This window comes from Haliaeetus albicilla, chromosome 13 (assembly GCF_947461875.1).
Source record: "Haliaeetus albicilla chromosome 13, bHalAlb1.1, whole genome shotgun sequence".
Taxonomy (NCBI): domain Eukaryota; kingdom Metazoa; phylum Chordata; class Aves; order Accipitriformes; family Accipitridae; genus Haliaeetus; species Haliaeetus albicilla.
Window position 1 is genome coordinate 11,332,327 of NC_091495.1, and position 16,553 is coordinate 11,348,879.

Sequence of the window (16,553 nt, forward strand, 5' to 3'; positions counted from 1 at the left end):
TGAAGCTAAACCTCTCCCTTTTCTCAGTTAAAGAAGTTTTTGATGTTTTCCTCTCATCCTTTTAGCACATTAAAAAAAAAAAATCAAAAACAAAACCACAAAAAAACCCAAACCCAAAACAGTCAGGAAAGAAAGTACTGGATTTTTTTTTCTTGTTGTTGTTTCCCACCCCAATTTACAAATTGCACCAAGGAACAAAATTTGCTACTTCTGAAGTCACTGTTGTCCCAGCTGGTAACATTGCCCTAATATCAGAGAAGAGGTGTCTAAGCTTACACTGGACAGATAACATTAATTTAGGAAAGGAAACACATGAGGGAGCATAAATATATTTCAGTCCTCATTTTGCTTAACATGGCTTGTTGTGTGTGCAGATATTTAGGACTACATAAGGCACCTGTGCCTTTACTGCCATGCTTTTTCACTTAAGCCAGTTTATTGTTTAAAGAGCAAAAAGAGATTTGGATTAAAAAACAAAACAAAACAAAAAAAACCAACAAACAGAAAAGCCATAGAAGTGGAAAGGAAAATTACAGGGTCCTTATTCAGTTAGAACAGATTCTGATGCCACTGCCAGCCTGCATGAATGCCATGAGGAACAGGCAACCTTAACTCATGAGTTAATACAATGAATGACAAACCTGTCAGCTCAGGTCTCAGGACAGTCAGGGTCCATATCCATAGGATCAGAGTAACAGCAAAGCTGATGCAATGACTGCATACCAAGGCTCCATATGAAATATCTGAATGTTCTAGTCTAGAGCAAATACCTTGCAAAGTTCCCTCCACTGGACAGTGGGACTCCAAAAAGGGCCGAGAATGTGAATATACGATTTAATTTTTTTTTTAATGATCATTACTGTAGCCCCAAGTAATGAAATCTCTTTCAGTTAAAAGATATTACCTTTCCTAGATTCAGCCAGAGAGTATTAGATTCAGTTATGTTTTCCTTCTACATATGCAAAAAGAAGTATTTTCCTAGCAGCAGGCATTAATAGCTGGGAAGAAATAGTGTATTTGCTTGGAAGTAACTTTGCTTTAAGTTACTTGTAATTTAAATAATATATCAGTTACTATGATATACTATTATTATTTTAAATATAATGTAAAATACACAGGATACAATGATGCTTTCGAATAGTAGCTCGCAGCCAGTGTTCCACACATCATTGTAGGGTGAAGTGCAATTTGATATAGGGTGGAAAACTGAGCTCAGCTCTCCACCAATGCCTTACATGTTGCTCAAAGGTGAGATATGCCTTGAATGAGTCAGGTCTCTTTTTTGGAAGGCAATAGCTCCAGCACAGCCCAGCAGCAAGGCCTTGCTCTCCCCAGAACCAGCCACTGCTGCTGTCTTCTCTGGTGAGCAGACAAAGAAGTGGGGGAGCACAAAATGATCACCCTGAGGTCACCCAGTGATATCCCACTGACTTGTCACTTTCTGTACCTAGGCAGTGACCACTATTAATCCTACTCAACATTTGTTTGGGTTTTTTTGTAGGGTTGGTTGGGGGGGGGGGGGGGGGGGTGTATATTTTGTTGAATTGAGAGCTGTGAGACATTCTTCATTTTGTGGCATTGTGTACCAAAATGTTCAGGATCCTTCAATCCTTCATGGCTTGCTATTTTAAAGGAGAATTTACCAGTGAGACAAGATACTGCCCATTTCCTGAAGTGAGCCTTAACTAAAATAAATAAATAAAACAAACAAATACCCTCTCAGAGCATTATATATTTCAACTTCTTGAAACAATTTGTTTTCAGAGTTTTTAGCACTGTACACACTTTTTACAAGACTCCTAGCCCAGGTTGCTCATGGAATTGCATAGCTCTAGCTGTTATAATGGAAGGTGTCAGGGAACTTTCCTAAAACCCTACTTTCAGTTAGTTATGACTTTGCAAAACCCTAATCACTTTATGGATTTTGTGCCAAGGATGCAGGCTCCCTTGATCCTATTAAAGGTACCTTTGAGAATCACTTGTTTGCAGGTAATTAGTAGAGACTTGCTGGACCTTGACAGCCAAGACATCTGAAAATCTTGAGTGTATGGAGGCCATGCATAGTTCTTCCTGTTGAATAGATTGTACACGTGTTAGGCTAAAAACCAAGCTGAGCATGCTCTAGCTTTTCACAACCCCTTAATGTGATTCCCAGAGTAATGAAATTTCTGTGCAATTTGCAGACTTCTCTTTTTTCATATAAAATCAAAAAGAAAGATTGGAAAACTGGTTCTGTGGAAAGCTACTTAGTCTGTAGTTTACCAGTCACGTTTATTCATCTTCATACCCTCCCCTGCTCCACCCCATAAGGTAGCGTAAGCATAGGTCAGACTCAGAAACTTCACATTTTATAGCTAGAATAGCTGAAAACTCAGCATTTTCAGATGCTGAAACTTTGAAGAGGAGGCCTTTTGCCCACAAGACTCAGGCCCTTATTTTGTACCGGTTAAACCAATTTAAAAGTTATTACTGGCATTTTCACCAACAAAGACATAGCTCACAGGTAACCGCCATAGACTTCTAGCATTACAGATGTGCAGATCCTCTGAGTGTTACAGCAATGAAGCTGCACAGAGAAAACCAGGGATACTTCCAAGCTACAGTTCTTACAGCCATTTATTTCAGAAATCATCACTTCAGAACTGTTGTTCATGTTAATTAAAAATAAAGAAAATACTCTCCCAAATACATATCCTTTGTTTCTTATTCTTGTGCATCAAAACATTGAGTGTTTCCAGTCAGTCTCCAACTCTCTGATTCTGCTCTTTGGAAGGGACAATAGCTACACAGGTATAATGACCACTGACAATGCTCTTTAGCTTATAAAAAGAAATGGAAAGTGAATAGTAAGAAATCTTCTCTTATGGGTAGCTGCTCTTTAAGGAGGGAACATTTAATTTCAGATTAATTAACTGGAGCACTTCTGCTACAGAGGACCTTCCTTTTCACCACTGCATATAGCCAAAAAAAGAGGACAACGATTAGGGATTCTTTTCTAGGAAAAATGTTTAAGAAGGTTGCTTGAAATTGCACCTTATCTTTGTACCCCTAAGGATGATATCACTATCATCTGTAAAATCTCTTCAGATATGCAGGTGGGAAATTCTGTAAATAAGTTATTTAGAAATAAGTCAGCTTTCAGAAATAATTAACCCTTCTCCACAAGTCTTACTTTTTGGGGTTAGAAAAGTAATAAAATGTTTTAGTTACCCTCAAGCAAAGGTGTGGGGTTATGCTAGTGGTATTCTCATGTTTTGATCTTGACTCCATCTCAGCAAACCTCAAAAAAATTTTTTAAAAAGGACTGAAAAATAGGGAAGACAGCAGTCCCATGAAACCCTTGAGAGTTGCACATTCACTGCTCATATGGTATAAAAGGCAAGCTCAGAATGCCTTTAAGTCCTCAATTACTGAAGAACAAGGCAGTATAAATAAGGGAGAGGGATGATGTTCTCAGATCTGCAGCAGTATTTATAACTTTCATATCTAAACAGGTCATTGTATGTTTAGTTTTTCAGATCACACTAATTAGATAGCAGAACTTACGGTTGACTGCAAAAGGCTTACTAGCAAAAGAGCTGGGCATACTAGTTTGCAAGTGAGTTGTCAGCAACTAAGCTAGCAAGTTGTCTGGGGTTTTTTTTAGCAATTCTGTGGGGGAAATAACTTGATCAAATGATCTTCACTGAAGGATCTTAAGAAATACTACTTTAGAAAGAAACTATCAGCAACAACCCAGGCACCATCATCAAAAATGCTTTAATTGGAAGCAGTCGTGTAGTCTTTGAAAATTGTTCTGGATTTTAAAGAAAGCTCTAGAACTAGATCTGGAACAAAATTTGATAATTGTATACCTTTAAAGTTGGGAGAATTCAAATTTGAAGCCACACACAGTCAGGTAGGTTAATGATTTAAATAAAGCATGACCTTTTTTCTACCTGCAGTGGAACAGTGAAGAATTGGAGTTTTAACTGAATGAAGGGGAAATAATTGTCCTCTTGAGCAAAATAGATTGTATTGTATTTTATTTATATGTACATTAGATTAGCATTTCATTCAATATTATAATTATATAATGCATTCTGTATGTTGTATATTGTGTATATATTGCACTGTAAAAAAATAATTTATTATAACATAGGATTTAGCTAAAGTTTGCACCCAAGTCAATTGGATGGGTAGTTCAAAATAAGCCTCTCCTCTTCAGCAGATAAAAAGAAAATCTGAACAACTAACTTTTAGATGACTGCTGCTAAGAGAGATTAACCCTACCTGATATGATAAATACAGGCCCAACAACCAGCAGCATCTTTCCAAGAAGTTTTTTTCCCTGCTTTCTTTCAGACTCTCTTCTCTCTGAAGAGGAGCACAAGGCTTATTTTTTATTCCTTACTCCAAAATACAGAACAAAGCTCAAAAAATTTCACTTTTTAGTAGGACTTCCATTTAAGATTATTAATTTAGCCTCATCTACTGTTAGATAAGCATTCATCTAATTTCAGTAAATTGCTGCAAAACTGCTATCTCCAGACACATCCCTGGAAGGAAAGCCCCATGTTATGTCACAGACCCTTTGATGAGGTCCACAGCACACAAATGCCCTCACCCATCTTAACATATGCTGCTTATTGCTACCAGAAACTTGCTCTTCATTTGCAGTGCAACCTGCAGAAGACCTTAGGGAAACCCATGAGATGGCAGTTGATTCACGTGACTTCCCCCCCGTTATTACAACATGCAACTGGTGAGCACATCTGCAGAAACACAAGCCACAGCTTATGCTTTTGTAATGTATGCTGAATTTTAGGGCAAGACAAGTGAAATATTGCAACTGTGACAAAGATTTTTGAAGTTTAATTGTTAATCAGATATCAAAAGAACTCTAATTTCTTACGTAGTGGGACACTTGCATCTTGCACAGTTCTTCATCTTCCTCTGAAGTCTCACATGGGCAGATCGTTTGACTTTATGTATCCATTTTCTAATTTTGTATCGCAAACAGTGATCCAGAAAACAATTTCCAAAGCATGCAGTTTTCACTAAGTAAACTTAAATTTTCAGAAATAAGCAGCTAAAATTATATTTGCTTAAAATTATTTCAAGCAAGAACTAAATCCTGTATCTAGGTTCCATGGCACTGATTTAGAAGATTTTGATCATCTACCACTCTGAAAATGACTGCAATAATTTGATTTCTTTGCAAGGTGAATAGAGTGTTTCCTTACCTGAGGGGAGGGAAAAAAAAAAAAAAAAAAGAGAGGATACTTATTTTGGTTGAAATGTATCTCCAGGGCACACTGCTAGAACTCAAAATAATTTTTTAACAAACAAATATAAATTATTCTACTGGCTACTTGCAAAAGCCAACAGAAAAAACAAGTCATTCTGATCAAATTGCTGCTACCCGCTCAGGAGTTACGTGCACAATAATTAAATTTAAACTTCAAAGCTTGAAGAAAAGCCCTGCATAGCCTTGGAGAGTTCAGCTCTTAACATTACCAACTATAAATATAAAAATAAAAAAACCCCAGAAGTTAAATTGTACTGCTTGTCCCTGCAGCTAAATTAAAAGCAGAATTAGACACTGAATTAGTAAATCCAATGACATCAACATAAAGTCCTTGAGTTTAGTCAGGGATGATCATTAGGAGGCAGCAAATTAATTCCCTTCTCAACAGAAATATGTTTTCCAAACTTTTTTTTTTCTTTAATTGGTAGGGAAACTACCCCAAATCAACAAAAAGAAAACAAACAAACAAAAAAACAGGCATGAAAAACTCTTAACCTTTCTAAAGAACCATGTATGTTCTGGGTTTTATCCTTGATTAAAACAGACATGCCATACATGCTCCAGAGAAAAGTGCATACACTCAGCTGAACTTCCAACTCCTTGATTCAAAGGATAATATCTTGACATTAATCACTGAAATATAAAAGCAAAAACAGTCAACAACAGCAAAAACCCATTGTCACTTTAGCATGATTTTCAGCTAAGACAGCTTTGGCTGGCTGAGACCAAACTACACACAGACACCTCTTTTTGCAACAGAAGTTGAATGTTGATGACTCTGAGATTCTTCACTACTACAACAGTAAACTAAATCCTGCTATGAATGACTGGGACACTGCCAGTTTGAAGATAGAACTGTAAAAGCATCCTAAGGAGTCGTGATCATTAAAACAGAAACAAAAAATATTTCTAATTTTGTGTTGTTTGAAAACAGAATTTATTTTCTATTGTAAGATCTTTTATGTTGTTTCATATAAACTCAGGTTTTGCAGAGAGAGGATTTAAGCATAGTCTTAGCTTGGCTACATCCAGAAGAACTGGAAACATGATTCCACTACTATCAGACATCCAGGCTACCTTCCAGGTCAAACAGGTAGTTATATATTTACATTATCACCCCCGGTAGAGAAAGTTGAAGATTCAGAACAGAAGCAGCAGGTTTGAACATCTATAGTTTTGATACCCTGACAGAAGATTGGTGGTCAGAGAGATGAAAAGCCTTATTTTATCCAGAGGGCAAGAACAGCACAGACAGTGGTGCTGGAAGCTTTCCATGTTGTCCTACCCCTCAGAAAATACAAAAACAACAAGCAATTTTGAACAAATCCACGTGGCTTATTAATTCCAATGGATTCCAACTCCATCTTCTCCCCTCACCAATAGATCTTGAGCACCCAATATAACATTCCAAATAATAATAAAGTATCTTTCATTTCCAAAGCACCATAGACAATAGTAAATCATGGAACAGCACTGTTCCTGAACACCAGTGTCTTTGTCTTTTCTGTCTTGAGGATCTCATCTTAGTTAAAAGTAAGTGACTGAGCAAGGTATACACAGGAGTTACTGTCAATCACACCATTAAGAGAAATTTTGATGACTGTTTTAGAGGTATAAAATCTTTGCCTGAAATGTCCGGCATCTTCAAAACTGCTGTACTATAAGGCTTTCCTTTTCCTGCATGACCTGTCATTTTTAAAAACAGGCAAGCAAGGCTTTGATAAAAATAACACAACAGTTAAATTTCTGTAATCAGTGTGCTGTATTTCAGTATTTCTGTATTCAAAAATATTTCATTATTTCTAGAAAATGGCTCCAAGAAAATGAAGGAGCACAGTGAGGTTTAACTGGCTCTTTAGTCACTTGATTCAGCTGTGGATATCATGTGAACCGAGTTGTTCTCTTTTCTAGCTCCAAAAGCTTCTAGCTCTGACTAGGTAAAGCAGCTATAAGTGAGGTCTGGAGGCCAACCAAATTTAGTGGAGCGCAGATTTTGCCCCATTAAAAAAATGACCAAGGTATCTATATATTTTCACATCATTCAGGACCAACAGAATCAAGATTAGGTGAAGAAAGAAGAGACCATTTTTAACAGTTTAGGCTTCATTTTATCTAATCTATAGTGGTAGAATGAAATGATCAGATACTTCTCCAGTTAGCATGCCATTCAAATGTTCACATGCCATTTCATTTTGAAGAAAGTGGGTGGATAAAGGTTTGACTCACATTGAAATGGACTGCCTCTTTTCAAGAGAGTCCCCTTCTGGTCCTAGTTAACTTAAAGGTAGCTCCAAATGAAGGTATAGCTTTCTCAAAGGCATTACCAAAAGTCTGATGTAAAGCTCACAGATGTGAAAGATGTCTGGCACCTAATGACATTTGATCCACACAATCCATAATGGATTTTATCAGTGCTTTTGAATACCCAGAAATGCAGTATGTAACTGATCTCACGTTTAATTCCTACCAACTCGTCTGCCTAAGCTAATAAAAACAAAACTTGGAAACCAGACTCGGCGTGCCAGAACAGCAGCACACCGAGTAGGTTTACAGTTTTTATTTTCACTTGTAGTGAGTTTAACAGGATAATTACTCCAGAGTTTAAGAGGGTCACTGAGGTTTGGATGAAATTTTGCCAAGCTTTAGGTTATACAAGTAAAGAATAATTTGGTTATAGTTTAGAAAGTGAACAGAACAAAGAGGCTGTTGTTTACTGGGAGCTTCAATAATTTCATTCTTTAATACCCTCTTCACTACTGGTAGAAACAGAACTACATAAAGCTACATTTATGGAGACTGGCCGTTCACTGAAAAATCTAACAGTTCCTTCAAATCTTGGCCTGTTATCATATTGTTGTATTTTTCATATTAAACTACAATTACTCTCTTTCCATGGTTCAGTTACATTAACTTCTAGATAACATTAGTGTTTGTCTACAGCAGATGCGCTTAAAACAGATGTAGTTTCTTTTGCAGCTGTACTGTTATTGAGACCATATGGCCATTATGCTGGTGGTGTTTCTTCTTTTGTCCTCCCCTCTTGACAAAATAATTTATCTTTAATGTGCTAACACTCTTCAGAGCCAGCCTGAACACTAGTTTATTTTTATCCCCCCCCCCCCCCCCCCGAGATGCTAACCTCACAAATAATCAAAAGTCAAGGGAACAGAGCATGGATGTTACAAAGGTAAAACTTTAACAAATTTTTCCACCCATTCCTCTTTTCTTCTTCATCAATATCAAGATTACAGCACAGTTTGAAAAAAACACATGCAAACATGTTATATGTCATACACATTTGTCTGCTGTTACACTTCCACTTTTTAGTGCTATGGCATTGCCTGTTGCTTGGAATCACTAAGAAAGCCATTACCTCTCAGTGTCACCAATTTCCAAAATTCGGGTTTTGTTGTTTAACCTGACCCTGTTGAAGGATTTGCCAATAAGGGTGTGCAAGTAATTTGTAGAAATTAAATTCACAGAGATTAGTTGTGGAGTCCAGTATGACCACATAGTCTAAAAAAAAGTGTAACTATCTGATATGGGGGCAGGGGGGAGCAGCCTCGTGGATATCAGAGAGCTGAAGGTGGGGATTTCCTTGGGTCTTCACTGCAGAAGGACAGAATTAACATACAGTTTAATTTCTTTACAGAGCACAACTCTGCATCTCCTTTTCTAAACAGCCTTAATTTAATTCTAAGGTCCTGTTTGCCAGTAGTTTGACTATATATTAAGGCTAATATATAAGAAATATATAAGAATAAGAAATTTGCATGAAGGAGGATTATAGAACAAGACCAGCTATCCAAAGCCTACAATAGGAAAAAACCCTCAGATCTTCTAAAATTAACAGGAGAAGCATATACACAACTGGTAAATTTCTAAATATTTTAAAAAGAGTTGTATATTTCTGATAAAAAGTCTAGTTTAAGAAGTCTTTGCTGGCATGCAGGAGAGATTTGGCACATGACAGCAGCTCAGTGGTGCAGCCAAGCATCTTACATCTGCCCTGCAATGGTCCCCTCTGGAATGAGGGCACAGCACCATGCCACAAAAAAAACCCAAAAGTTGCTGTGCAGTGGTTTTCCTGGTAAGAAAGAAGGAGGAAAACAACAACAACAACAAAAAGAAGGGCGGGGGAAAGGCTTGTCTTATTGTTGGAATAACATGAAAAAGAATGCCATATGCCTCCTGTTGTTAGAATAGAGTCTTCCACCAAAGAGTCATCTGTGCTGTGCTCTTGCCATAAAAAACCCACATTTCTCAGTTTTGCTTCTGGGAAGAGCAACCTGGCAGCAGCATCCTTCATTTGGAGCACAGGCCATTCTTTTAACCCTTGGTCTGATGCTTCTTCCAGTGTTTTCATAGACGCATTTCAGTTCATATTTCATTCATGCCAAATGTAATATTTCTTACAAATCTCTACAGCTAGAGCTAAGAATGCAGTCAATCAGCAAAGAGTGACCCCAGGAATATTTTGCATGTTGACCTAAATTTGAAATGAACCAGTTGATAACACACACAAGCAATTCACAGTGTCTCCAAGCGCAGTCCCACACCTCACGGCTACCTCAGCTCGTGCCAGGGATGAAGGTAGATAAGCTTAGTAACCCATATGCCCAAGCAGACTACTTTGCACAGAGCAAGAGATCTGCCTTGGGCTAGAGAGGGGCATTTCCAGCTCCCAAAGCAACAACAAACTACTGTGTGGTCAGTACAAAGAGAGCACCGGAGTGGAAGCAGGCTGAGGCAGGCTAAAATAAAGAAAGGAGTGTCTGTATCTCGTGAACGCAAGAAGGAAGATGTTATAATTGAGCACACAAGCATCTGGCAATGCAAACCAGAACCTAGCAGCGCTTGCTTTTTAATCCATTTGTCTGCAGGAAGAGTAAATAAAATATTCCTAACTCTTTTTGCCCACAGCACCTCAGCTGACATCTCTGGGTGGCTATCCAAAAAGCCCTCTATTCCAGACACTGTGCTCTCCTGCACGTGGCTTTCTGTGGCCTGTTACCATAGCTTGGTGCCATCGTCATTAGGCAGACGATTCAAAGCCAGGACAAGAGCCTTCATGCAAAAGTGATTGGTGAGAACCCAAATGCTCAGGGTGAAAAGAGGCAGAACAGCCTTTCCCAGAGGGATGCAAGACCGAACCAAGTGACTAAGTTAACACAGAAGAACAAAGCAATAAACAACAGTTGTTTGAGGGGAGGTTTTAAACACTAAACCTACACATTTGTTAATTAGGACTGAAAAGGCAGGCTTGCAGGTTTGTTGGGTTTTTAAGAGCCAGAATCACAAATCCACTTAATTTTTTGGTTGTTTGTGGTCATCTTCCCTGGATTGTTTCAGTATTGTTCCTACATATTCAAACCTAGTGCCACTTTTTTCAAAGCCATATTTAGCAACTCCAAATTAGAGAAATTCACCTGACAGCCCTATGTTTTTCTTTATTTAAAAAACAATGAGACACACACACACAAAAAAAAAAAAGAGAAAAAAACCCCAAACAACCCACCCAAACAGAAACACACAAATAAGACCGGGAAAAATGATGTATTTTTAGGTACCATTCTTCACGTTGCATCAGTACAGATGAATTTGGATCAAAGACAAAAGAGAATAGAAAACTAAGGACCAAAAAGGGAACATAAAGAAAAGCTAGCTCGCATGCAACTTTAATTCCTTCTGTACTAAAATGTGAACTTGCTTGACTCCTGTTCTGAAAGCCAGTTGCGCACACTGATAATTACTTTGTCCTTTTAGTTATATCTAGCAAACCCCCACATTCATTAAGTAACCTTCAGCTATAACCTTGACAAAGCTTTTTTTCAGTGAACTATCAACATAAAAAACATGAAGCAGTGTAACAGGCAACTCATCTGATTTTGCACAGCACATTCTCTTTCCTCCTATGCATTTGACTAACATACTGCTCCTGCTTGATTTCTCTCTCTGCAGCACGGTTGCTGCTGGATTCCTTATCATCCTCCTTACTTAACGACACTGGGACATTTCCTACAGCTTTCCAGGAATGTCACAACTGTAGAATGAATGTGAACATACCATCACCAGTCATAATATCTTCTACAGCAGATATCACTCTCTTGGCCTAAGTACAAGAAAACTTCAGACCTAACAAAATCCTTACTTCTTAGTTGAGAGAAAAGCAGCAACACAGTGTATTAGAAAATATCAGTTCCTTTACCTGTGGAACAGTATAACCCCCACACACCTTGATTTACCATCTGGACTGAGTCCACCTCTGGACAAGCACCCCCCTACTTGGCAGCCACATACATGGACCTACAATCCCTCCAGGCCCAAACAGTCTTGGTGGGAAGGAGAAGAGCAGCAAAACTCTTACCCATCATTTTTAAAGAAAAAAAAGAAAGGAGGTGGGAGACAGGGAATCAAAGTAAAACACCCATAGTCAAGACAGCCCTTCAACCCCCTTTTCCAACATGGCCTAAACAAAACACCCCCCTCAAAGTGGGGAGAAGTGACCACGCTACCCTCCTCCCTTGTTTTAATCCACTCACCCGGCTTTGTCTGGATGCATAGGTCACCCTCCAACAGAGCCACAAGTCCTCAGCTCACCACCCTACACAGGCCCTCCGTGCAGCCCATTAACCCAAAAGGCCTAACCACCACACTCACCCCCACCACCTGATGATAGCATCCCCACCACCACAGCTGCCGGGGACAAAGGCTGATGAGGGCCCACCCACACCCTGCTGCAGGTCACAAACCCACCATGTTTTACCAGAAGACTTGGATCGATCCTTTCAGCCCCAGAGCACTAGATTTTTGGAATTAGGCTATTTTTCAGAAGCAGCCTTAGTCCCTAGGCTAGTACCCAGGGACCTCTCCCAGACTGGAGACTCTGCCCGCCAGTCCCTGCCCCCAGAGTTGGTTACCTCTCTGTCACCTTGCTTTACCTGGGCAGTGGGTCAGCAATAGGGCTCAGCTGTTTAGGACTAACTAGCTTGCACCTGAGCTGCAGGGCTTCCCTCTCCTCAGCTCTGAGATTTGCCATACACCACTTCAGTTTCAAGCAGGAGATGTACAAGTCCTACTTTGATAGCCTGACCTGTTGCCCTGTGGTTCAGCTGCTCTTCAGGGTTGCATGAACTTATCCTCTCCAGCTAAAAAAATTCAATCTCCCAGATTGCTTCTGGGTAAGAGCTATTGTGTAAAAAGGGGCAGCAGCAAAACCCACTTCAACCTTCTCTGACTGCACATTAAAAGATCCTGCTAAGTGCTTTGGGAGGAAAAAAACCTCAGTCACACATTAGATCAAGGACTGGGAAGAAGCATGTCTCAGTGTCCTCAGATAAATGTTGAACATAACACTTGCCTCTATTTCCAGCATTTCCATTTTTTAAACTGGATCTAGACATGAGGATTCGATGGAGTACTGAAGGAAACTGCAACTTAGGTGTTAGCAAACCCTGGTGATTTCTATCAGATGGCAAAGGAGAGCTCAGTTGCTCCTCAGCCCCCGTGCCACATCCTCTGCATCGTTAGCAGAGTCACATCCAGCCTAGCTAATTGTGGGCAGGCTGAGGGCACTAACCTTAGCCCCTCTGATGATCTGAGAAATTTCCTTGGCTGCTTTGTTCCTCTGGGGCCTCAATAATATGCATATGGTTCTGGGTTCCTATCTGGGGACCAAATGCTGGAAAATTAGGTTCTGTATTGACTATTTTTAGGTACATAAATTCTTTATTGGACCTAAATCTCAGAGCTATACTGAATGAAGGTATCAATTATTAAGTATCGCCTCAGTAATTAGTCTTTCATGTTAGCTGAAAAGCCTAGCATTCCCTCATTTGATCAGAGGTCTCTATCTCTTCTCATTTTCTGTCATTTCAGATATTTTTATGTCAAGCCTGATCTTTTAAACTTGAGGGCTTACGAATTAGAAGGAAAATGTTCTGTAATATAATAAAAGTGAGAGCTAGAAGTTATTCTAATACATGTTAATTAACTCTGTATTTTATTCTACAAAAAAAAAGGCAAGTACTTGGTAGGTGCTTTTACACATAGGAAGAATTCAGCTGTGTGGAGGTCACTCAAAAATGGGGCAAGACTAAATGGATCAATGCCACCACATGATGTTCCAGCCTCATCACTTGTGCTGGATGTCATCTCCATGTGATTTGCAAAGCAAAATTTAGACATATATTGCCCTTTACTTTATGGATCTTAGATGCATAAATATTACCTTAGAAAGTGTTCTTTCAGTATGTTTGGGTTTTTTTCCTTTTAGACAAGTGATACCATGACCTTTGTTTTCCTCCAGTGGCTTGAAGGTTGTGACAAGATATTCAGACAACCTGAGTCATGACATTGCAGAAGGGTGAAGATGAAGCTGAGTTCTTCCTCTTCATACACTTCTTTTTCCTAGCTTGATTTATTAAAAAAAAAAAAAAAAATCCAGTTGTAACCTCATCTGTCAGCCTACCTGTCCTCCTACATATGGAATAAACCAAGAGTGACAAAGATGGGGTAGGCATTCCCTTGGGTGGAAAAAGCATCTTCAGAAGGTTTGGCTGCTCTGCAGAATGGGGAGCATCAAAGGGACCGTTGAGGTAGCTCTTCCTTCACCTCCATGCAGCTCAGCACACATGCTGTCAAGCACACACACTAGCACTTGTACAGAAAGCAAAACTGCTGAGCTGGCAAGTTACTGAACACCAAGAAAATCTTGCAAAAGCTTAGGTGACTTGAAGCGCCACAGTGATATTCTGCTCTCAGCTTGAGTACATAGGCTCCAATACATAGGATGCATCTTTCCAGTGAAGGGCCAGCAGAAGAGGTCCAAAGGGAATGCAGGTTGCACAGCTTAGGACAGCCACAGGCAGCTCTAGTTGAGTGCACCTCATCACCCTAGGATCAGCTGTAAGATGCCCACAGCAGCTTTTTCCCATTCTGCCACTCAGCTACACTGACAGTGAGCTGAGGTGGCTGCAGACCCCAACAGACCTGGAAGTTACTTGATTTTGTAACTTCAAGTGCTAAGATGAATGAACTTTCAGGCATATCAGCAACATCATTACAGTTAATTGCACTTGTCTTAAGCTCCCACTCACTGCATAAATTGCGCTTTTGCAAATACTAAGACTTCTGGTTGATTTAAAGCAAACCCTTTCCTGCAATGTCCTCGCTCTCCCACTTTTTTCTAAAGACAATTTTACCCTGTGGGTTATTAGAGCAGAAGCAGTTGTGCTGTTTATATGTGAGGTTCAACTGCACAAGCAAATGAGGTGAAACTGCAAGAAAAGACTTTTTGTTGCTGTTGTTGCCCCTATTCAGAAACTAGACAAAAGCATAATTTCAAGAACAAGGTCAAAAAAATGGTTGGAAAGGCATTTTAACAACACACTTCATCCAAACTTTAGACAGGCACACAGCATTAAAATTATCCCCACAAACACTGTATTCCCATTTTCTTGCCCAATCCTTCAGTTCTTTTGGGTAGAAACTACCCTCTTTTACCCTACTCCAGGTGGAGACCAGGGGACAGAGTTAGTCAAAGAGATACAGAGATGAGACTATGGCCTGATATTCTGCCCAGATGGAAGGATATCCTTTTAATAGCTTTCCCATAGGAAGCAGAGTTATTTATGTTGCCTTTAGTGACAGTTTATTTGATATAAAAAACAGGACTCGGCCTCCTGGGCTTTTGATTCTTGGTAGCAGTACTCAAAGCAAAGCTCGCCTTTTATATTTTTCTCTTGTATATTTTTCATTTCATGTACCTGCCACTGGACTCAGCTTTTTCATGAGTAGCACCACTGAAGCACTCCAGAAATCTGGCTACCTCATTTATCAGGGCAGCTTCGTGTCTAGTGGTTTACTGTAATTTGGCAGCATAGCTTTTAGCAAATTAATACTTGCTGTCATCTCCCATGAAAGGGAATATGGAGGTAACCATTGTTCCAGCTTAAAGTGTAGGTCCAAATTCTATTCCCTTTCACGCTCTTTCCAAAAGTCTGTACTCCAAGGGTTGCCTATTGCTTAGAAAAATTGGGGCATTTAATGAGTACTGCTTTACAGCCTAACACTATGAAGTTTCAGTGAGCCAGCAGTTCTGCTCTGGGGAGAAGGCCAGACCCCAAGTGCTGGCTTTGATTTTACGTGCCTATCATTATAGTGACTTGACAGATGTTTAGAGCACTCTTAAATAAACATGACAAACAAAATTACCATATTTTCTGTGGTTCCCACACTTTTGACTACGGTGATCCTATTTATTTATTACATAGCCACATTCCCAGTCAACTGCATTGGTTAAGAATTATAGTATCATCCTAATTCCACAAACACATAGCAGTATTTTAACATCCTAATTCAAAAAGATTTCTTCTGTGCACAATGTTTTTTCCTTTCTTCAGAATCACCCTGCACTTCACTAGATAGCCAAGGTGATAAATCAATTGTTGGTGGCCAAGATAACGAGGGAATACAAGAAGTTCCTGGTAGTCTGTGTGACTGGGTTATTCAAGATGACTCATTTTCCTTGCCACAAGAAAGAAATTAGGCATTTTCATATCCAACCCAGTGAAAAGATGCAACTGTTGGATCACACCGTGAATCTGCATTACTATAATACCAACCAGCCATGAACAGAGAACCTCACTGCACATGGCAGAGAGTACAGCAGAGAGCACAGCAGAGAGCAAAGAGATGATCCTTGTCTCTAAAGGTTACAATCCCAGGACAAGAGAAAGTAGAGGGATACAGACAGATGTGGAGTATTTCAGCAAAATGGAGACAAAGTGAGTGACCACAATGAATTTGCTCTGAGCATGACTGTAGCCAAACAGTACTCCATCTTTTTATCACAGCAAAAGAGAATTTCTTAGAGTGATTGAAGAAAAGGAGATATAATACTCGTAGAGAGCTTCTCTCAAGCATGAAGGGAAGCATGTGCTGGCACTAACCTGCAGCAGTAAAAAGAAAACAAAACACAATTCCAGAATGCATTCTATGTTAGGTGTTTAAATTTTTTTTTTTTTTCTTTTTACAGAGACATCCTAACACAATTGTTACCTATACTAAAGAGGTTCTTGTTGCTGCTGTCTGAATCAGCCGCAAACTGGAATAGAGTACATAAACCTAACTCTCAAACTCCTCTTTAACTGCTGTACAACACAACAATTGTAAAATCAAATTTAGGGAAAAAAAAGAGAAAAAAGAAAAAATGAAAAAGTGAAGAAGGAAAAAATGGAAAAAGAAAAAAATGACAACATCA